At 36.6% G+C, this 23,831-nt stretch overlaps 1 protein-coding gene and 1 pseudogene across 1 annotated transcript in view; both read right to left on the bottom strand.

Moving 5' to 3' along the window:
* UVRAG (UV radiation resistance associated) overlaps positions 1–23,831 on the bottom strand; it is a 364,001-nt gene that overhangs the window by 93,869 nt on the left and 246,301 nt on the right.
* Positions 15,954–16,940, bottom strand: LOC132369504 (tomoregulin-1-like; annotated as a pseudogene).

The following is a 23,831-nucleotide window of genomic DNA, read 5'->3' on the forward strand; positions in this document are numbered from 1 at the left end:
CAAAGAAATGTAATAGAACTGCTGAGCACTACTGAGAGCCCAGAAATGGTAATTAATCATGAGTTTATAATGATACTATTGCGTGACTCTCTACACATCTGCTTGGGTGCAGCAGGTACAGAGAAAATGGACAACAGGGCTGTAAGAATGCCAAAAAGTCATGGGGGGCGGGGGCAAGACAAAGGTGTTACTAAAATAATGGGCCATATAATCTAAACTAGATAAAAAAGCCAGGTCTGAAGGTCACCAAGAAGAACAGTGAACAAGAGGCTAACACACAAGCTGAAGGAGCTGAGGTAGTCATCAGAGAGCAGGATGCCTGAATCAGATTCTGGATGTGGACTGAAAGAAATGATGATGTGATTCAGAGAGTAACCAGGGGAGTAGATAAAAACTATGGGATGCAAGAGATCACTGGTGCCAAAAGATCAAGAAAATGAAAGGCTAGGGTGTTGAATGAATCACCCACTTGTGTGTTAGTGTCACCCATAACAGCAAGATTTTGAATAGAAAGAGAAAGACTGTTTCTCTTTCCTATGTTACCTGTTTCTTGTTTCTCTGTTGCCAAAACACATGATGAGTAATGGGGTTATAACTGAGGGACCGAAAGAGTGGTAAAGTTGAAGAGCATATGTCTCAAAGGAATAGGTTTTCGTATGTTTGCTTTGCCCACAGGGTAAAGAGGTAAGACTCTAGAAAAACCAACAAGAGGAAGAAAACCCCAATCTCATCTCCTGAATCTGAATACCTACTAGCACATAAGAAAATTAATAGCTACCAAATGGGTACTCGTGAGGTCCTCGGGGAAAATTCAAATTTAGTTAGGGCAAGAGATAGGCTGAACTCCCTGAGAAGAGCCTGAAGATACAGGAAAATTTGCTGATTATACAGATGCACTTTCAGAGGAAGCAGTTGGGGGAATAGAGGGCTGGGTCAGGGTCCACAAAGGAGAGGGCATTTTGAAGACGATGGAGATGATTACAAAAGGTTTTGATGTGTTTCGATGGAAGGTTGAGGTATTCCCATCTGGTAGCTTCTATTTTCTCTATAAAGTCAGAAATGGGATGATTTAGCAAGAAGGAAAGGGAAAACTGGGGATGGGGAAAAAAGAGAGAAGGTTTAAGACTGTCATGTGGAAGGAGAATCAGATATCTAGGATGTATTAGTCCAACTGAAATAGATGACCTGAATTTACAGTGCTCCAATCTTTCCAACTGTTTGATTTTTTTCCCATAGGTAAGTGGGTTAGAGGTAAGGATGATGGGATAAGAATATCTAGGATATTGAAAAGAGAGAAACTACAAGCATGAAGCCACTAGGGTAATGACAGTGGCCTAGCCAGGGCAGGAAGATGGGGGCAGTCTATAAGGAGGTGCATAAATCTGCAGAGACTTTTAAAATGATAATAAAATGGGTTAAAAACAACAAATCTAATGCTTAATGCCAGTGATAAAATAATCCTCCCAGAAAAAAAATCTTTTGTTGGTCTCAGTTCTAAACAATTGCTGCAGTGACTGTTTGATTTCTATATGTATGCAATCTTCAAATCAGGATGTTTTCATTATGCATATGCTAATAAATATTATATCAACACGGAAGTTAATTCAAAGAACTCCCAGCTGTACAGTCAGCCCAACAAAGTGGACTAAACTACACACTTCCAATCTGATTAAATTTCAAATGGTTTGGAATCTTCGAAGCTTCCTTTGGACACAGTTTGTGTCCCCAGACTGTCTGGTGTAACATATTCCCACATATTCCCGTGTTTAAACAGTAGGTTCAAAATAAACAATGATAGCAATGTGCAATTTTTCTTAGTTCCGAATTATTTTTTTTCCTGGTGTAGTTTTAGATAAGGTTATTCAGATACAAAAATATTATAATCAGCCTTGAACAAGGTACAGTAAAATACAAACCTTTAAAATTGCTCCCTGAAGATGGGCACACAGAAACTGTTCAAAAGAAAAAGTATATATATGTATATTTTTTTCAATAAAAGAAAATTTTCTGCTTTTCTTTTTTGGCTATTATCATCTGTTTCATGTCATGATTATTACTGAAAATAATTTTATCATATAGAGAAAGAGGTGTTGAAAATGATCTACTCCAAGTGTCAAAACACTAGGTACATGCTACTGAGAAGTGGTCTTGAATTGACATTACCTTCTCTAGACCCAGAGACATGGGAGGTAGAAGAAACAAGTCTCCTCTTGAGAAGGCTCCAGGGTAAATGATACTTTCAGAAGAGAGCCAGTGATTTTACTTACCTCTAGCAGTTGTATACTACAGATATATAGTAAAGAGGCTGAAGACTTGTATATATTATAGTCACTGAAGAGGGGTTTCAGAAAACACAGAGGAAAGGTTTAGGAGGGAAGTGAGGAGAGATAATAGATCAAAGGAGAAGCAGCAAACAAAAGATAACAATGTTGAAATAATTCATGGGCAGAGGGTGACAAAAGTCCTTATAAAAGAGTAAGAAGAAAGGTGATCTTCCCCTCTCCTCCTTTGGGGAAGGAAGAGAGAGAGAATGTATAATAGGAAATCATATATACCAGTGAAAAAAAGATATTAAATTTGATATAACAGGTAATAAGATGCCATCACAAGTTTTTAAAGGAGAAATTACGTAATGAAAAGATTTACATCAGATTATTCTCTTTGCCAATATTAAATATAGTTCTTTAGACAGAGCTGTACTAAAAAGAGAAGGGAATTTCAGGGAAATCGAATTCCAAATAATTTCAGTAAGAAGGTTAAAAAAATCCCCATTTTTTAAAAACTTTGTAAGTTGCAGGGTTGTGAAAATTGTTAAAGAATTCAGAATCAATTTCCCTGTAGAAACCTTCCAGTTTTTCCACACCCTTTTAGTAACTGTTGAAAAATATTCTACAGGCAAATTTCAGTGAACAGAGCAAAATTAAAGGATGGAAAGCATGTCTATTTTAATAGTCATTTTTATAAAATAAAAATTCTGCCAAGTAAATCAAAATCACATTCCACAACATTAACAGCCATCCTGCATTTGCCCAGGTTTAACAGCACCTGTTTCCCACAAAATCTGTAAAGGTTTTTTTTTTTTTTTTTTTTAACTACAATTAAGCGTGCAAGGTGCATAAACCTACATACTTGGTAATGCCAAAAGATGTTTCCATCTGGAATATGAATTTGGAAGAAAAACTGCTCACCATTTTAAATTTCTACTTCACAATGTGTGCACATAATATAGATTTGCTTAAATATATCAGTGCAACTAATGGTATATGCTCTGTAAGCCACTTAGGTGCTCAACCCTTTACATCAAAGTTATTTATTTAATTATAATACCTATTTCTGGGGGGAGAAGAAAAGAAAAGTAGAAGTGGGATTTAGGCGTAAGGAGTTAAGCTTTGAAGTCAGAAAGGCATAGACTCACGCCCCCAGCTTTGTTACTTATTTGTAGTGTGAACTTGGGCATACTACTCTGAACCTGTTTTCAAATCTCTAAAATGGGTTTAATAACACCGATCTTCCAGGACTGCTTGTGAGAATTAAACTAAACAAAAAAAAAGCGAAGACCCAGCACAGTTACCAGGATACAGTAGGCATTCAATTATCATTATTACTATGCGTCACCTCCCCAGTACCTATCTGTAAGTGCCACAAGAGAAGATACTATGTTTGCTGTACATTAATAGGAGGCAAGGAGCTCCAGCACCAGAGTAAAAGAGCCAGTGAGCACTGCCAAAATAACAACAGGGATGCTGATGCTGGATTTTATTTACTGAATATCTATTATGCATTAGGTATTGCACTTAGCATACATTATCAATACAATACAAGCACTTGTCCTATTATAGGCACTGTTATTGAGGTGCCCAAGGTCACACGGTCTTTTCTAACACTCAATTACAACCACAGATCTTACCCAACTCGACCTCACCTCTGCCCCAAGTTGGGATTATCTATTCCTCTCTCATAGAACCCTGTACACTCACCAACGCAGGACCTTTGACACTATTGTAATTGCGTGTTTATGCCTCTGTATCTTCCACAAGAATGGAAACTGTTATTAATACTGTGTCCTAGTTCCTCGAGCACAACGTCTGGAACATTTTTACCTGTTCAGTGGAGGGAGGAGTAAATGTAGGGATGAAGTGGTAGAGCTAGAATTCCAACTGGTGCCTTTTGACTCCTCATCTTAAACTAATTCTACACCATGGACCCAAGCCCCACCCCCGCCCAGTAATAATCCCATTTTGTAAATTTGTATTATTTTGTAAATTTCACTTAGTCAAGATTTCTATAAAAAATTTGTGGGATTTCTTCAACTCACAAATGAGATGTTCATGAACCAAATTATTACCAAATTTCACTGATTTCATAAGCTGGCACCTTGAAAACAACCAAATCTAGCTTTTATGTGGCAACCTTTTGGGTTTAGTAAGTCAAAAAGGCAGCGAATGTTGACACCAATAACTATAGATCTTATTAAAGTCCAAACTGCAACTCCTAAAATCCTAGTAACAATATTACATACATTTATTACTTTGGACACTTACATAAAGCAAAGCAGACAAAAAGCTTGGCAATAAATCCACACATTTTTGAAATATCCGCTTAATTTCACTAAATTGATTTTTCAATAACTGTGTGCATAAATCTGTTAACTACCTAAGTTTAAAGGTTAATTCAAGGTCATCTATCAGAAAGCCTAAAAACTTCTACCTGCTTTCTAGATGTCAAAGCTCAAAATTGCATACATAAGTTAGCTAAAGTCAGTGTTCGAGAATGAATAGGCTGTCTACAAATTCCATATATTCAGAATATATTTGACAAAGATGTATTTCAATTACGGAATTGCAAAAGGAATTACCTCAACTCATAATTTTACCCAATTTCAGCACACAAAAAGACAATTTAAAGGCCCTTAAAGTCATTCTGTTTAAGTATGGATTTCACAGGAGGAGGAAACTTGAAGAATCATTGATCTGGGAGCAACCAATGCTAACGCCTAGGTTGTCATAATCAATCTGCTTTAATTATCAACAAGTTTTTCCCATTTCTGACCAGTCATTTAGAGCTGACCTTTGACAAGTACTTACAAGTCATCGAAATCTCATTTTATTTTATAGCCTCATATTTGTTACTGGGCTAATCTTTACCTGTTCTACATCACACAACAGCTTACATATTTGAATGGCCCAGCAGTAAATTTCCATGGTCCCCCTGGGTCAGTCAGATGTTAGCTGTTAAGTAAAGCTAAAAGGATCTATGCTTCATAAATTTCCTTCAGGGTCCACATTTGCTCTTACAAGCTAGGCTTTCAAGCCCAAACATCTTTATAGCTATGTGCAGTGATTTATTAACTCCTCCTTGTTTTTATCCAAAAAGATCAATCACATATGTATCAATAAGCTGGTGTGCTGGTGACTGCTTTTTATTGTACATATAACCACCTGCCTTTAATACAAACTTGAGTCTAAAGCTTTTGTAAACTCTTGCGGGATTTTAACAACCTTCACCTGTTTCTAATTTGGTACAAAACATATGGTTTAGCTCTGCTATTTTGTTCTAAGCCAGCCTTTCCTCTTATGGACCCAACAATATAAAAGAAAACAAATCCAGAGCACAAAAACCTAAATTTGGAGGATGTTACACACACACACACACACACACACACACACACACTTGGCCCATTACTTCTGAATAGCAGTTTTGACATATAACAGAAATAAATTATTATTTAGTTTCCTTTTTTATTTTTTAAATTTTTATTTATTTATTTTAACATCTTTATTGGAGTATAATTGCTTTACATTGTTGTGTTAGTTTCTGCTGTATAACAAAGTGAATCAGCTATATGTATACATATATCCCCATATCCCCTCCCTCTTGCGTCTCCCTCCCACCCTCCCTATCCCACCCCTCTAGGTGGTCACAAAGCACCGAGCTGATCTCCCTGTGCTATACAGCTGCTTCCCACTAGCTATCTATTTTACATTTGGTAGTGTATATAAATTCAAAATGGATTAAAGACCTAAATGTAAATTATTTTATAGTTATGAAATTATTACATTCCTTGGCAAACAATTAGATGTGTCCTACATTACTCTTGAGGTTTCTAAGAATTATGTTCAAACTGTGAAAATGGCTGTTTAACCTTAGGACCTCAAAAAAGGTAACAGCCATATCTAGTTGCCTGTGAGGTTACGGAAGAGAGTTCCTATCTTTACATTCAGGAATCTACATTTGGCCAGGTGAAACCAAGGTTTTCTTTTCTCTTTCCTTATCCCTCTCTAAATTAGACCAAAAGTTTAAGAAGAGGCAGGGTGCCGGCAGAGAGAGAACCACCACCTAACACAACATGGTAAAGTCAATACTAAAATTAAGAGTGTCTGGGTGATAGGGCAGGGAGGAGTAAATCCTCAGGAAAAAGTGACTAACAGAAATGTCTAGGAAAGGCAGAGAAGTCAACATAGCCTCCCACGGCTCTCCCAGACTCTTCTACACACAGTTACTTTTGCAGTCATGGTGGGACCTGACAACACTGGCCACAGCTGGCATTTAATCTCCCATTCAAATTCCTCTCATCCTTTGAGTCCTAATGCAAATACTCAGTCCACTGAAGCCTCCCCCCAAGTCCCAGATCAGAATGGATGGTGCTTTAAGATTCATCAGTATTTATCCTCCGTTTGGAAGCAGGTAATCACATTACGGATTTGCTTTATAATCATATATTTACATATCTCTCTCTTGTACAATAATCTACATAACAGGCACTGAATAAATGTTTGTTGAATTGTATTAAATTGGTTTACAAATAAAAAGGTTTTGTATAAATAAAACATACTTAAAAATTAATGTTTATTTATCAAAAGAATACATGTACACGGTTTAAAAAGTCAAACTGCTCTACAAACTTGATGGTAAAAATATTAGTTTACATGTTTCTTAGGTAATACCTTACCTCTACCTCAACTCCTAAACCCCTGAGCCAACAATTCTCAATGCTTTAAGCTGCTTTTTAAAATATTTACCCTACGTATACATAATTAATATTTTCTATTCCTGTTTCTTGATTCTCTGGTTTTAAAAACAATCTATTGACAACCTACTGGAAAAGATGAGGATTTCTCTCTCTTACACATTGCTTCCCCATCTCTTCCCAAAACAACCACACTTCTTCCTCACATTCTCTCAACAGGGTCAATGCCACATTTTGGGGGAATTCCCTGGCAGTCCAGTGTTTAGAACTCAGCGCTTTCAGTGCCGGGGCCCGGGTTCAACCCCTAGTCAGGGAACTAAGATCCCACAAGCTGAGCATGGCCAAAAATAAACAAACAAACAAAAACACATTCTTTGGTGAAATCAATGTGCAATGTTACAGTATTATAACTACGTAACTATTATTTTGAGTAGAGCCATATAATGAATGATATTTATATTTTCTTTCTTTTCATCATTGGTTCTTCTGGGATTTAATTACCATCTAATTTCTTCATTTGTTAAATTTATTGATGTACCTCTAATTCATTCTCTGACTCCCTGAAAGCAATGAAAATTCCCTCAAAATATAATTAAATACATCAGATAATCTTTCACTCTTTCTTTGTCCTCCTGCTCTCTAGGCCAGTTGAAGAGCTGACCTTCTACAATTTCCCTTCACCATCATCCTGAGATCCCTCTGCTTCTCTGCTGTGCTGGATCCCTTCTTTTCCTTGAATGATGTTTTACTTTTACTTGGTTTATTCCCTTGTATTAATAGAGCACATCTTCCAAGAGTTTCCTAGGAAAGGTGCATAGGGAGATTTTTTTTTTAAGGACCTCCATGTCTGAAAAGACTTTTCTACCATGTATTTGACTGATAGTTTGGCACATATAGGCACACCTGGTTTTTACTGTGCTTCACTTTATTGTGCTTCGCAGAGACTGCATTTTTTACAAATTGAAGGTTGTGGCAATCCTGCATCGAGGAAGTCTATTAGTGCCACTTTTTCCAACGGCATTTGCTCACTTCACCTCTCTCTGCCACATTTTGGTAATTTTTACAATATTTCAAACTTTTTCACTATTATCATATTTGTTATGGTGATCTGTGATCAGTGATGTTTGCTGTTACTATTGCAAAAAGATAACGAATGGCTGAAGGCTCAGATGATGGTTAGCATTTTTTAGCAGTATTTTTTCATTAAGGTATGTACACTGTTTTTTAGACATAATGCTATTGCACACAACAGACCACAATATAGTATAAACATAACTTTTATATGCACTAGGAAGCCAAAAAATTCGTGCGATTTGCTTTATTGTGGTGGTCTAGAATCAAGCCCACAGTATCGCCCAGGGATGCCATATATAAGCCAAGCTTATAGAAATAATTTTCCCACGGTATTCTGAGGGCACTGTTCCATCACTTTCTACCTTTCAGTGTTGCCTTTGAGCAGTCAGATATCACGATTCCCATTCCATTGTATTTTTCCCCCTCTGCAAGGCTTCAGAATCTTCACTTTACCTCTAGCATTTCGAAATATCACAGTGCTTGGCACTCACTGGGCTCCCACAATCTGAAATCAAGTCCTTCAAATTATTAGAATTTTTCTTATGTTATTTCTTGAATAATTTCCTACCCTCTTGTTTTCTCTTCCTTTTCTGTACTCACCATTAAATGAATGTTGGATTATCAGATATTTGAAGAATGGCTCTGATTTCTTACCTTTCTCTCATATTTTGAATCTCTGCCTTTTGTATTTTTTCTTTTTTTTGAGCTTTCCTTAACTTCACGTTCCAACTTTGTCCTGTTTTTTTATTCCATCATTTTACTTTCTGAAGCTTTGCTTGTTTTTTAATGAACACTTGTTTTCATACCATCTTGTTTTTGTTCTTAGATGTAGTACTTTCCCTTGTCTCACAGAGCATATTAATAGTCTTTAAATTTTGCTTTTTATAAAAAGTCAACTTTATTTATTGAGGTATAATTGACATATAACATTATATTAGTTCAGCTGTACAACATTAGATATTTATGTGTTTTTACTTTTTGTTGATCCCTATTCTTTCTTCCCTTCACATTTCTTTTTTGATTATTTATTTTGGCTTCTGTATCTCGTGTGAGAGCTCTCCCCAAATATCTGATGATCCTTGGCTGACCATTCATTCATTCACTCATTCATTTTAGTTTTTGGCTGTGTTGGGTCTTTGTTGCTGCATGCGGGCTTTCTCTAGTTGTGGTGAGCAGGGGCTACTCTTCGCTGCAGTGCGTGGGCTTCTCATTGCGGTGGCTTCTCTTGTTGCAGAGCACGGGCTCTAGGTGCGTGGGCTTCAGCAGTTGTGGCATGCGGGCTCAGTAGTTGTGGCGCACGGGATTAGTTACTCCGTGGCATGTGGGATCTTGCCGGACCAGGGATTGAACCCACGTCCCCTGCATTGGCAGGCGGATTGTTAACCACTGCGCCACCAGGGAAGTCCCTGACCATTCATTTTTAAAAGTGAGGCACTAAAACAGTGATTGATGGGACTCACTCATTCCCAGAAATACCCCCAGAGAACTGGCCATAACTGTGACACAAGTTTATGCACAAACCAAGCTCTGGTGATGGAACGGACTTACTATGATTGGTAAAAAGCCAGTTGTAATTTACTGCTGGGGGCTGAGCCCCACCTTCCATATAGCAAATGAAGAGAAAGAATAATTAACAAAATGGAGCTCTGCTGATAAGTAGGAAGCCAAGAATGGCTGTGGGTAGACAAGCAACTGCATGTGCCATGGCCCCTCCCACAAGCTACGAGCTTTATAAATTTGGTGAACATCTGTATATATCACTTTTTATACTTTTAAAATACAAATGTTTAAATGAACAATGAGAGATCATGTATATCATTCTGCAACTCACTTTTCCCCTCAGTACTGTTTTTTAAGAGGTATTTTTGCTGATATACATATGTAATGCATTTCTTTGAACTCCTAATTAGTACTCTATCTTATGGGTATTCAGACTTTACTTCTCTACTTCCTTACTGACGAAGATTTAGGCTGTTTCTACTTTTTTCTAATTTTTGCCCTCCTTTGAGCAAGTTTTTCTAGTATGAATACAGTTTCTAAGTATGTCCCCATTTTACTAGATTCCTCCAGAATGTTGCTGCTGCTAACCCTAGAGAACAATGTGTAGCTTTGGAAGTAAATTTGACCTGTCTGTGACTCAGGTTACACATCAATACAAGGGGAATAATAACCGCATTAATCTCATACTGCTATTGTGACTATATAATTTTCAACAGTACCTGAAACACAGTAAGAGCAACTATAATTTTCTGAGTGATTACTATTGTTGTTATTACTCTTTATATTCCTAGAATAGAGTACAGAGCCTATTCATATCTGTCGTGGGTTTTTTACTGTGTGCACCTGGTTAAATAAGAACTATTTCCCAGAATACCAGCACATGTGTGGATCCAGGCTAGAGCTGAACAAAAATTGGCACGAGATTTGGAGAACAGAAGTGAAGCAGCAGCCATGAAGCTCTGAAGTGAATGGTGGTTAGACCCAGTAAGAGACAGACATGGGCTGCCTGCAGATTCCATCTGGTCTTGGTGCTCCTGTTCTGCATCTAGCTCTTGTTCCCAACCGCTGGTGCTGCTGACAAATAGTGACTCCAGGCCCACTAACAGATGCAGTGGTAACGGTCCTCCCTAGATGTTTCCCCACCTGCTCTCCTTTGGGGTTCCACTCGGCAGCTGGTTAGATCTTCTTTCCCACCTCCTGGCCTGAGCTGTCCACCTGCACCAAGCTTCTGAAGGGCTGGTTAGTGACTTTCTCTGATCCTCCAACTCCCCGTTTTGGATTCTTCTCCAGCTTCTCCCACAGTTTTGTAATATCTTATGCTTATAATAAATCCCTTATACCATAACACTCATACTGATTCTGCTTTCCTGACTGAAATCTGACTGATGGAATTAATATCCTTTCATAATTCTTTGAGCTGTTTCTTTTAACTACTGAACCAAAAGCTTTTTATATTGTCTGGATTCCATCCTTCTTTCTTTCCTTCCTTCCTCCCTCTTTCCTTTCTTTCTTTTGCTATTTACATGCTTAAGTTTTCACTCACTAACTTATAAAAGGAAATTTTTGTTTTAAATTGAATCTTGACAGGAAGAAGGGATTCTCCCATGATTTTCTGGACAAAAAACCAAAGTCTCCAAAAAGTATTTGGGTATCCTATTTATTTTTTAGCCAAACTAATTTCTGATATATTTTCATAAAAATCAGAGTAGCAGAAGGCCTAGTTAAACCAGGTACATATATGTGTACATTCGTTTATTCAGATATTTTATGTCCTTCATTATCATTTTTATAATGTTATATATTTTTCATTGATAAAGGTCTTTCACATTTTTATTAAATATATTACGAGGTACTTATATTGTGGTCACTCTCTATTTGGTTATTACTGGTATATAGAATTTACTTAATTTTCATGTTGATCTTATATCCAACAAATGTGCTAGTTTTCTAATTCTAATAGTTTGCAGATTCCCTCACAGCTTCTACATAACATTCATATTTGCAAAAGACAATTTTGTCCCTTTATTTAAAATATTTATACTTCATCTCTTTTCTCCATTTAATTATATAGACCAGGACCTCAAGCATAACGTTTTAAAATATTTTATTGTATAATAACTGGCATCCTTATCTGCTTTCTGACTTTAATGGAAATAGTTTCACTATTTAGCCTAATGGTTATTATAGGATTGATAACTATTCTTTAGCATTTTAAGGAAATTCCCTGCTTTTTCTAGTTTTCAAATAGTTTCTATAACAACGACTAGTACTATTTGCAATCATTTGAGGCTTTACCATGTGCCATATATATTTTACATGTACTGGCTCACTGAATCCACCCAAACACCTAATGAGGTGGGTACTATTATTATCTCCATTTTACAGACAATAAAGTAAAGCATTGGGGGATCAAGTAATCTGTCCAAGGTCACATGATGTAACTGTTTTCTATTACTATTTAAAAAAAATACAAAACATTTCTCAGATTAAAACAACAGATTATAAATCTTAAAAGTTCTCATTACAAGGAAAAAATTTGTAACTTTGTATAGTGATGGATGGTAACTAACCTTATTGTTGTGATCAGCTCTCAGCATATACAAATATTGAATCATTATATTGTATACCTGAAACTAATATAATGTTATATGTCCATCACACCTTAAGTTTTTTAAAAAGCCACTCATTTATTAGCTCATATTTTTTGTAGGTCAGAAGTCCAGGCACAGCATAGTTGGGTTCTCTGCCCAACATCTAACAAGCATGAAATCAAGACAATACCATATACAATAAGTAAGAGTTTAGATTCAAACTCATGCCATCTGGTTCTACAGTTTATGCTCCTAATCAAAACCTATTATTGTCTTTCTAAATAAGTGTTGAATTTTATTGAATGCTTTTTCTGCACTTAGTAAAAAAACAACCACATGATATTTCTGTTTATCTGTTAATGAGTGAATTATGTGGAAGACTTTTTAGTGTTGAGCCACTGACTCTTCTCAACTGTTAGATTCAGCTTGCACACATTTTAATTTGTATTTTTGTATTTATGTCCATAAATCAGTTTGTTTACCAGTCTGTTTTTCATATTGTCCTGATCAGGTTGTTTATTAAATGCCTTCAAGGCAAAAGCTTGCTCACCTTATCTCTCTAGGTTCTTGCCATCACTCAGCTTTTGACCTAAGTGTTCTTTATTTTATTGTCAACTAATAGATACATTTAAGATTCTTTTTCTAATCCTACATTTTCAGTGTTGGTCCAGATATCTATTCTATCATGCTCTGGAAACAGATCTTATTCAGTTTTCCCATTTCTTTTTAAATCAATTTTGTTATATTTTACATACTTTTTGCTAAAAAATTCCATTCTACCTAAAAGTTGTTCACAGTATGTTCTTATGATTTTTCAGTTTCTGTTGTATCTATAAGTGTCTCCTTTTTTGTTGTCATAATTTCCTGTATTTTTTTACTCAGCCACTTTTTTTTTATTTATTTATTTATTTATTTATTTATGGCTGTGTTGGGTCTTCGTTTCTGTGTGAGGGCTTTCTCTAGTTGCGGCAAGCGGGGGTCACTCTTCATCGCGGTGCGCGGGCCTCTCACTATCGCGGCCTCTCTTGTTGCGGAGCACAGGCTCCAGACGCGCAGGCTCAGTAATTGTGGCTCACGGGCCTAGTTGCTCCGCGGCATGTGGGATCTTCCCAGACCAGGGCTCGAACCCGTGTGCCCTGCATTGGCAGGCAGATTCTCAACCACTGCGCCACCAGGGAAGCCCCACTCAGCCACTTTTAAATAATACTTCTTCACTGCCATTCCCTCTAATCTCTATTCCTAGAATTCCTATTAGATACATGTTGACACCTCTTAATTAACCTCTGTGTCCTATAACTTCTGTCTCATATATCTCTTTATCTCTCTGGGCTGCAATCTGGGTGACGTTTTTCATTTCTATTTACTATTCACAAATTCTCTCCTTAAGTGTGTCTAGTCTACTATTTATGAGGGTCTTTTTTTTTTTTTTTAATATTTGTCTCACAAATGACTTTTATTTATTTACTTATTGGCTGTGTTGGGTCTTCGTTTCTGTGCGAGGGCTTTCTCTAGTTGCGGCGAGTGGGGGCCACTCTTCATCGCAGTGCGCGGGCCTTCTCACTATCGCGGCCTCTCTTGTTGCGGAGCACAGGCTCCAGACGCGCAGGCTCAGCAGTTGTGACTCACGGGCCTACTTGCTCCGCAGCATGTGGGATCTTCCCAGACCAGGGCTCGAACCTGTGTCCCCTGCATTGGCAGGCAGATTCTCAACCACTGCGCCACCACGGAAGCCCAAGGGTCTTTTTAAAAGATACATTTTTCTATGTCTTTCGAGTCACAACTACCTATTTCTTTTTATTTTTTTATTTTTATTTTTAATTTATTTGGCTGCACCTGGTCTTAGTTGCAGCACACAGGATCTTCGTTGCATGGCAGGTGGGATCTTTTTAATTGCGGCATGCAGGACCTTTAGTTGCGGCATGTGGGATCTAGTTCCCTGGCCAGGGATCGAACCTGGGCCCCCTGCATTGGCAACATGGAGTCTCAGCCACTGGACCACCAGGGAAGTCCCAACAACTACCTATTTGTTTCATAAAATCTCATTCTTTTTTTATGGATGCTATTTCCTCCTTTGAGAATTCTGAAATTCTTAAAAGTCTTTTTTTATATTATTATTTCTATTTCCTTATATGTGTATTCTCCTATTTTCTGGCCTTTCTTCGTATGTCCGTGGATTTCCCCTTTGGGTTTCCTACCCCCCGGACGTTTCATAAAAGATTAAAGTAGAAAAGAGTCAACTGAAAGAGCTATAAACAATTTAACCCTCAGTAAGTGTATGACTCCTAGATGAAAAGAGAGTATCTATACTCAAATTGAGTTTTAGTGTCTTCCAGGAGTTCAAGTGTTTGCAACACAATAGAGAAAAGAGGAATATTTTACTCAAAAGACATCTGGTGAACATAATGATTAGCTGAGTTCTAGGAATCAATCTTTTTCTAATATTATCTGATGTTGCTCTGTGTATACAAGTGTACACTCAGGCACACCCATGTGTGAAATTCACGACAATGAATCATTTCTAATTTAATATTTGTAACCTTTTATTTCATTGGCTAGTTTTGAGTGTGAAAACACTGCTTATTGTTCCTCTGAATTAGTCTTGTCAAACAAATAGGTCCTGATGTCAGCATATTTTTGCAGGGAGTGAGGACTGGGTCATTTAAGCATAATTACATTATTTTCACTGGAAAAGCCAAAAAACTGAAACAGATATTCTGAACTAACAACTTTTAAGTTGGCCCTAAAACTTTATCTAAAAAGTACTTTCTAGTCAATAATCGGGCCTTTACTCTCAGTGACAAAATGACTGTTGAGACTAGTCCCAAACCACCCATCAACCAGCCATATCATTCTCTGCTCAAAATGAGATTGTCTTTCTTGCTCTCCCAGGGGTATATCTGATGAATCTTGCAATGTGTTCATAAGACAAGGTAAAGAAAGGAGTGTTACTGAATAAAAGGCACAAAACAAGGTATTTTTATTATCTCTCAAATTAGATAATAAACTGAGATAATATGCTCACTTTCTTAGTCTGTATCTGCTCTATAAAAACATCTAGCCTTTACAGAACTGATTTTAAACTAATCATTTATTTTAAAAGGGAAAAAAAGAGATGGTTTTAACTGTTTTTTTTTAAAATGATAGAGTAGGCTTTATTCAAATCTGTTTGTTAAACAGACTATTTTCACAACATCTAAATCTACTTTTCAGTGATCCGTTCCATCATTGCTACCATATACTTTTAAAAATTCAGAATTATTTTTTCAAAGAGAGAAATGATCAAATTCCAGTTCATACATCTTATAAATATTTTACATCTAACACACATAGCTTTACAGTTCATGCAACAGGTAGTGTCTAAAAAATCAGTTAATAAATCTCAAGAACATTGAAATGTCTAAACACAGTGTCTTCTAGATTTTTTTTGTAAGAAAAGTAATCTGTAAACATCTATACCTTCAGTTCAAGCTTGGTCATTTGCTGTGGTCATTGTGGAAGAAGTGGGTATGACTTTATAACCATTTGGAAGTGGTCCGTCTTTGCAAAAATATTACATTGCATGGGTAAAGAACAAGTCTTAGAATTACCATGTAGTATAAATTTGTGAAATCAATTTCTGTATTTAAAAACATAAAACAAAGACTACTAAACAGTCCAAAACTGTTGTAGCTGAATATTCTAAATACGAGCCAACAGTACTACACTAAAAATGTCCAGAAATAAGGCCTCTGAAATAAATATTTCCATTCTTTAAAAAAAAGACATAATAAATGTACATCACATGGTCAGTATACATATAAAAGTCATCAGTTTAAACCATTCTAGAAACATGTATCTGAAGTAAAATGGCCTAGGTTTTGCTGCTGTCGTCATCCTCTATTGTTTTTAGGGCATTTTCTTGTTATGCACATGACAACTGCTACTACAATGGCAATCTGTACAGCTCCAATAATTGCTGCAGTAAGAACATGAGTGAGCTTTTGCCTACTTGGCACTACATAGAGAATACTAAAGTCTGTCTTTTCACAGTGCTGTCCAGTGTAACCAGATTCACATCTATAAGATGCCTGAGTAGAATAAATGAATTCACATTTTCCATGGATACAGTAACTATTGAGGTTTTCAGGGCAAAGCATGTGGTTTCCAATATAAACATCTTCCCTTTGATCACTAGCATCTTTCACATCTGGTTGATATTGTAGTCCATCATTTTTCTTTCCCAACAAACTAGTGTCATCTGTGTCTGTGCAATGACCAAGATGCCTTATATCAATTTGTTCTTGTTTTATATAAGATGCTTCTCGAACAAAACAGGGATTGTTATAGGAACTCCCATCAGAAGCAGACACAGGATTAAAACTGTATCCACTGCAATCTATATTACATACACACCCAACATTCTCTGCATCTTCATCACACTCAGCTTTATATTTGCAAGGTCCACACTTGGAGTGTTTTCTGCGAACAACTCTCCCTGCCCCTTCCTCTTCTCTCTCTCCAGATCCAGAGCCATTATCAGAGTAGCATGGTCCCCTTGCTACTACTATTATCTCTTCCTGGTGCTTACAAGCAGCCCTTCTGAGAAAGCATTCATTTTGGTACGTGTCCCCATTTGATCCACAGATGGGAATATAATTTGTATGGCACATATACATAACTTCTGAGAATTTTGTGCCTTTTTGTTTTTTTGGCTGTGTTGAGTCTTCGTTGCTGCGCTCGGGCTTTCTCTAGTTGCGGTGAGCGGGCTTCTCATTGCGGTGGCTTCTCTTTTTGCGGAGCATGGGCTCTAGGTATGTGGGCTCAGTAGGTGTGGCTCTCGCAGGCTCTAGAGCGCAGGCTCAGTAGTTGTGGTGCATGGGCTTAGTTGCTCGCGGCATATGGGATCTCCCAGGACCAGGGATCGAACCCGTGTCCCCTTCATTGGCAGGTGGACTCTTAACCACTGCGCCACCATGGAAGTCCCTGCCATTTTTTTTTTTTTGAATTTTATTTATTTTTTTTTACAGCAGCTTCTTGTTAGTTATCTATATTTTATACATATTAGGGTATATATGTCAATCCCAATCTCCCAATTCATCCCACCAGCCACCCCATTAGTATAATCCAAAGACCTAGAAAATTGTCTCTCAGGCAGTACATAATTACTGAACATTTGATGAATGAATGAATAGGTGAGCAGGTTCATTTATGCGTTTATAATTCTGATACTATGAACCCTGACTTTGAATTAGCATTTAATAATACAAATACTACAAAATTGAGTTAGGTGTCTATTCCAAATTACATGCTAAAAAGACAGGTAGGTTCCCCCCAAAATGATACAAAATGAGAAAGGAAACTTCTTTCAATTAAGTGTGACCAACCTGTATCTTCTTAGAACAGAATACTGCTTATCATTTCCCCTAGAAATCTCTGAAGGAAAATAACATGCTATTTATTTACCAAATTCTTTTCAACCACCTCAGGAATCTCCCATTTTTTTATTTATGCAGAGACCACAAATAATATAGAAGCCAGAAAATAATAAAAGAAAGTCTTCTATCTCCCATACAGAACACTATTTAGCAAATTCAATATTAGGAGGTGACTTCTAAAAAGTTTTTCCTCTAGTAACTAATTTTTTAAAGTCAGAAATGACAAAATTATGCTACTGCACACTCAAAAATAAATATTCCTTCTATGGAATATTTTACAGCAGAAGTTGTCTCAGTAAATTCATTCGTCATCTACACATTTTAAAAAGGTTTAGTATAGCTGTCAATCAAACTCCAAGACACTTGCCATTTCTCATTAACTTTCCAACTGTATATTTATACAAACTAAATAATAAAATGCTCCAGTTGCTTACTGGTGTGTTTAATTAACTTACAGCAGTAAATTTCTATAACTACCATTAACACTTCTAGTATTTCATCACTATACTCTCCACATCATGAACCTGGGAGTCATCATTTATATTAATGGGAGTTACTAACAAGCAGGATGGGAAGAATTAATTCTTTTGTAAGTCTTTTAAAAAGGTTTCCAATAATATAAATGAGTAGCACTCAAAATTCTTGGCATTATTATCATCAATATTTCCTCAAAAGTAAATATGGAGAACCACTATTATAAATCTAAAACTAATCAAGCAAGAACTGGTATATGAAAATTATATGAATTATGAGAAAAAGTAACCACCTGCACCAGCCCTGTATGAAAAGGAGACGCTGTATACAAAGAAACAGGTATTCTAGTCTTAAAGGAAGTAGCTTTAAGAAAAAAAAAAAGGGGGGGGGGCTTCCCTGGTGGCGCAGTGATTAAGAATCTGCCTGCCAATGCAAGGGACACGGGTTCGAGCCCTGGCCCGGGAAGATCCCACATGCCGCGGAGCAACTAAGCCCGTGCACCACAACTACTGAGCCTGAGCTCCAGAGCCCGCAAGCCACAACTACTGAGCCCACGTGCCACAACTAACGAAGCCTGCGTGCCTAGAGCCCGTGTTCCAAAACAAGAGAAGCCACAATGAGAAGCCTGCTCACCGCAACAAAGAGTAGCCCCCGCTCACTGCAACTAGAGAAAGCCCGCGCACAGCAATGAGGATCCAACACAGCCATAAATAAATGAATGAATGAATAAATAAATAAATTTATAAAAAAAGAAAATTATGTTTCACTGTAATGGAGACCCTGAAAGGAATAGTACAAAAGGATAGAGTCACTTTAAAAAAAGTAAATACTAGCTATATAATTGTGAATAATTCCAATACAGAATAATAGAGGTAGCCAAGAGATAATTTAATTATCTACATAATATAGACACAATAAATATTCATAGATAGCATATATGTAAAAGCTACTCAAAAGCCTAATATATAACCAGGAGTAAGGCTGTTAGGTTGAGGAAGGTTTGTGCAGATTTAACTGTATTTTCAAATTGCCCTCTGAAACAAACTAATTGAAACTCTCACAAAGGATAAGAGTTCCTTTTCATCTATATGCTCACCAAATTAGGTACTAAACAGACATTCGATTTTTGGCCAGGTTGATGGATGTAAAATGGTATCTCTTGTGGTGTTAATTTGCATTTTCCCGATTACTAGTGAGACTAGTAAAATACTACTGAGTATTTTTTCCTTATGTTATTAGATATTTAGGGTTTGTTCTTCTGTAACAGCTTCCTTATACACTATGTCCATATTTCTATTGGGTTGACTGCTCCTTTTCTTATCAATATATAAAGGTTTTTTTCCCCACATATTCTGGATCCTGACCCTTGGCTGATCTATGTGATACGAATCTCTTCTCCTGATATGTGGCTTACCTTTTCATTTTGTTTTTGTTTTCTTTTGTTATTAGCAAGTTTTAAAAAATGAAATCAAAGTTATGGATCATTTCTCATATTATGGTCTGTATGTTTCTGTGATTTATTTAAGAGATCCTTTCTGAATTAGAAGCCATGGACTTCTCAAATTTCTCATTTCTACTTATTATTATCACCCAGTATACAAATATTTACTGACTGACTATTATATGCAATGGTAATTTTATATAAATTCCCTCTTTTACTCTTCACATTTCTCTAAAGCCAGTGCACGGAGACTAGTGAGGCGAAATAAACTGGTTCAAGATGTGCTTGATACTGAAGTTCTTTCAGAAGAGTGAAATGGAAAAGCCATTTCTCCTTTCCTAAGTTTAGAAAACACAACTTTTATTATTCACATGCCAATATATATAGTTAATCCCTGTTAAATAGTTATACATGGAAGTGACTATATGTTTAAGTCAAATCAGTCATATATTTATTATAACCAACCTGTGATCCAGAACACTTTACAAAGATATATTACTATGCTTTGAATAAATGGATATATGTATATTGATATTAACCACTCAAAGCTAATCATCTTTGAAAGTAATTTTCATTTTTACCTCAACTAAAGATTGAACTATTAACTTATCCCTCTTTTATTTATGCCTAAAAGAAAACTGCTGAGCAACTTGAAGTCACTCACCAGGCTGGGTGAGAAACTAGATGCTTTGGCCAATGGAAAGGTGCAATACCTGTTTTGTGCCAAGGTGTGTGTGCTTCTGTTGTATCTAGCCTTTGCTTGGGCAGCTCCTAAGCCTCTTCCACACTCAGCAGCTCAGATGTTTAGGGGCCACCTCCTAAAGCATGCCTTTGCTGGCTGCTCAACTCATCCCCAAGTATTTCTAACATGACCCTTATAATGCTGAGGATGACTGTCTACTGACTTGCTCTCCATCCCTGATGCCACTTCAGCAGCTGAGTAATTTCACCTAATACCAGCAACTTGTGCAGTGACAAACGTGTACTAGTCCTCAACATATGGTTTGACTTCAGTGATGTAACTCTTTTGCAATTTAACTCTCCTGTGACTTAACTATACATGAGTTAACTCTCATATCAATTTTTCATTTCAAGGAATTAGAGAAGAAAACTCTGAATACCAATTGATCATTTAATCCAATTCAGAAGTTACATTTGGTGATCTTATAACTGTAAATTATTGTGGGGAGAGGCGTAAAAAATGGCAGTGAATAGAACTATCTGGTTAAAAGAATGATATAAATTTGTTTTACAATTACACTATTATCCAGGACATAAATGTTATTCCTAGAAAACTGTCTAAAGAACTATTATAATAAGATGCTTTGGGAAGTTAAAATAAGTTCACATCTACCTAAAAATAATTTTCTTATTCTTTCCACCCATTTATTTCTTCAGAAAACCAAAAGATTCCACAAATCACTTACAACAAACTTTCCGGCTTGATATAATTATCCTCATATCCCTCATTATTTGCCTACCAAAAAATCTAACATAAGAATTAAAGGAAAGAAAGATACTACTTTCAATGTAACATCAATAAAATTAAGTCTTATTTATTAGAGTAAATGATTAATTCATATCAGAATCCAAAGCATCTATGCTGTCATATGATACACATTAATAACAGACTGCAGAAGGCCAGTCCATGCTACCTGGAGAGCTCATTGATGCTCTGGGGACCTCCTGTTGAGAAACACTGATTTCACATATTCTAATAATGTAACAATCTTTAACCCATGACATAGCCCACTATTAACTAAATATATTATTCCTCTACCTTCCCCGGTCCCTCAAAGCGTTACATTGAACCTCTCTGATTGGAGCACGCTGCAAACCAGAAAAGCAGTAAGTTCAAGTTAGGGTCACATGTCAGAGTCATCTGGTTTTCTTTTTTATTCCACTGTCCCATTACATTACTGTATTTTAATTTAGTTGGTTGCAGAAAGCTGAGATGACAATAATACTAGAGAAGACTTCCTCATCCAGATAATAACATCAGCACTGTAAAACACACTTCATTAAAAACAACACACACAACAATATGCTTCCAAGTGTCAGAGATGAAATAGCTACACAATTACTTTTGACTCATTTTCCACATTTCCCCTCTCTCAGTGGACTGCCTAATCTCCATAAGGTGTTCATTTCCTGTTTCACCCAGCAACCACCTTCTGCATTTTTATTTTGTTGATTTCTGCTGCCTAAAATTTCCATGGGGATTCCTCATTTTAAAACACACTCTTTGCTCTCACTCCTGAACACAGCCCCATTAGCACGGCTGCCTGTGCCTTGGATTACAAGAGGCACTGAAGTTAATAGCTTCCCATGGTCCTAAGGGAGTGTATGAAACAAGGATTGTCCTGGCCAGAGCATCTAGAGTTAAAACTATGGGCTAGAGCATGGAGTGTCAGATTACTTAATAGCATTTGCAGAAACTGAACATCCCTTTTGCTCTCCTAATTCAATTCAAAAAATATTTATTGAGTGTTTACACAATACAAGGCTCTCGGTAAGACAATGGAATAAGTTTCATGCCAAGTAAGATGCAGTTTCTACACTGAAAATATTTCAGACAAGAAAAAGACAAATAACTCTAATACATCACTTGTATCACTGGGTTGTTGTTAAAATGAAATGAGAACATATATAAACATAATTCATTTCTGAGATACTATATAGAAAGAATTGTTCATAGGATTACAAAAGACTACGACAGTCCATCAAACTATGGGGATTTAAGAAAGACTTTACGAGGAAAGTTTTAGATAATAACGGAAGAGCTTTATGTACAACCACAATTTGGTTATGAACTGAGAGGGCACTGGGATAAGACTAAAAAAGTAAGTAGCGGGCCACGCTGGGAACTGTTTAACTATTTGAACATGCTCTATATTCCTTTTAAGAATAAGGGTTTCAGCATTTGCTAAACTGATAGGTTCTAAAACACAGACACTTACTCGACTCATTAGCAGATATTAGGCAGTAAACTCCCTGAGCAGTTGAAGTAAGAAACAAGCCTTCAGACCTGCAACAGTTTTTTTTACCCAGTGCTCTGGGAAACTTCATTAGTCCTTTCCATTTACACCAATGACTGAAAGACGATGTACCTCGTGGCATTACTACAAAAAGAAATCTAGTACTATTCTACTGGGTTGCATTTTTAATTTTCCTTAACCTTTTCTTAGGCCCACCTTTCCTTTTGGCACCTAGAATTAGAAAGAAAAAAAAAATTACATGGCTGCCTGGAATTACTGTTGCAAAGCTCAATGTATACATAATAGTAGGTGCAAAATTTTATTGAGCATCTTCTGTGTGCCAAGCACTGTGCTTCATTTAAACCTCACGATAATCTAGTGGCATAGATATTATACCAGGTAAACCAAGACTCAGAGAGAACAACCTTTCCCCAGTTGCTCAGTGATTAGAGGGGAAGTCCCAACATAACTTCAAAGACTTAAGTGATTAAAAAACAAAAACAAACTCTGCCTAGTTTAAATAAATTGAGGAAAGAGAGAAGAAAAGAGAGGCATTTTGCATTGTACCTTTTAGAGGAAAAACAAATGTTAAGTGAACCAACTGATAAATGAGATTTAAATAATTAACATTTTCAATAAGAACACGATGACTCCGCTTAATATATAGGAATTCACATCATGGCATTTTTCACCAGTGAGCTTCCCCTAAACCAGGAAAGGAGTGTTTCAGTCTCATATATAGCCCCTTTTTGATAAATATACTTCTTCCATCTCCTAAATGCTTGCTTAAAAGTACTACACTTAACAATTGGACCATCTTCTGGGCTTGATTCCCTCAGGGGGCCAGATCAACGTGAAGGCTTAGTTAACTTCTTATTTGACCTTACTTCATCTTTCAACCTCTTTCTCCATTTGTGAAATGAAGGGGTGACTCATACGACCTAAGAATATTCTGACTGGTTTTAAAACACAACGTCTACAATGCTGCATGTACAGAAACATTTTTTTTCATCTTTATTTTTGTTCCACGGTGCACCCTTAGGTAGTTATAATGGAGCTGTACTATAGACATTTGGGAAAGTTTTCACATGAACAGAGATCTTTCAACTTAGGCCACACTCCTGTAATCAAGTAGAAAACCTGAAAGAACTAATAATTTTATTCATTTCAGCTATATTAGTCACACTGAAAAATATTTGTTTGATTATACTTTTAAGGTGCACAGCAAGAAAAAATAGAAAACCAAAGCATTTGGTTCACCCTCTGCCTCAAGTCATCACAATCATTGTTCAATATAAAGGTCTGAGGTCTGAGTTCCTGACTACTTTTAAATGCCAGCATCTGAGCAACAACATATAATAAAATGAAGATGAAGGTTACAAAAAATGTTCT

Source organism: Balaenoptera ricei, chromosome 8, assembly GCF_028023285.1.
Source record: "Balaenoptera ricei isolate mBalRic1 chromosome 8, mBalRic1.hap2, whole genome shotgun sequence".
Taxonomy (NCBI): Eukaryota; Metazoa; Chordata; class Mammalia; order Artiodactyla; family Balaenopteridae; genus Balaenoptera; species Balaenoptera ricei.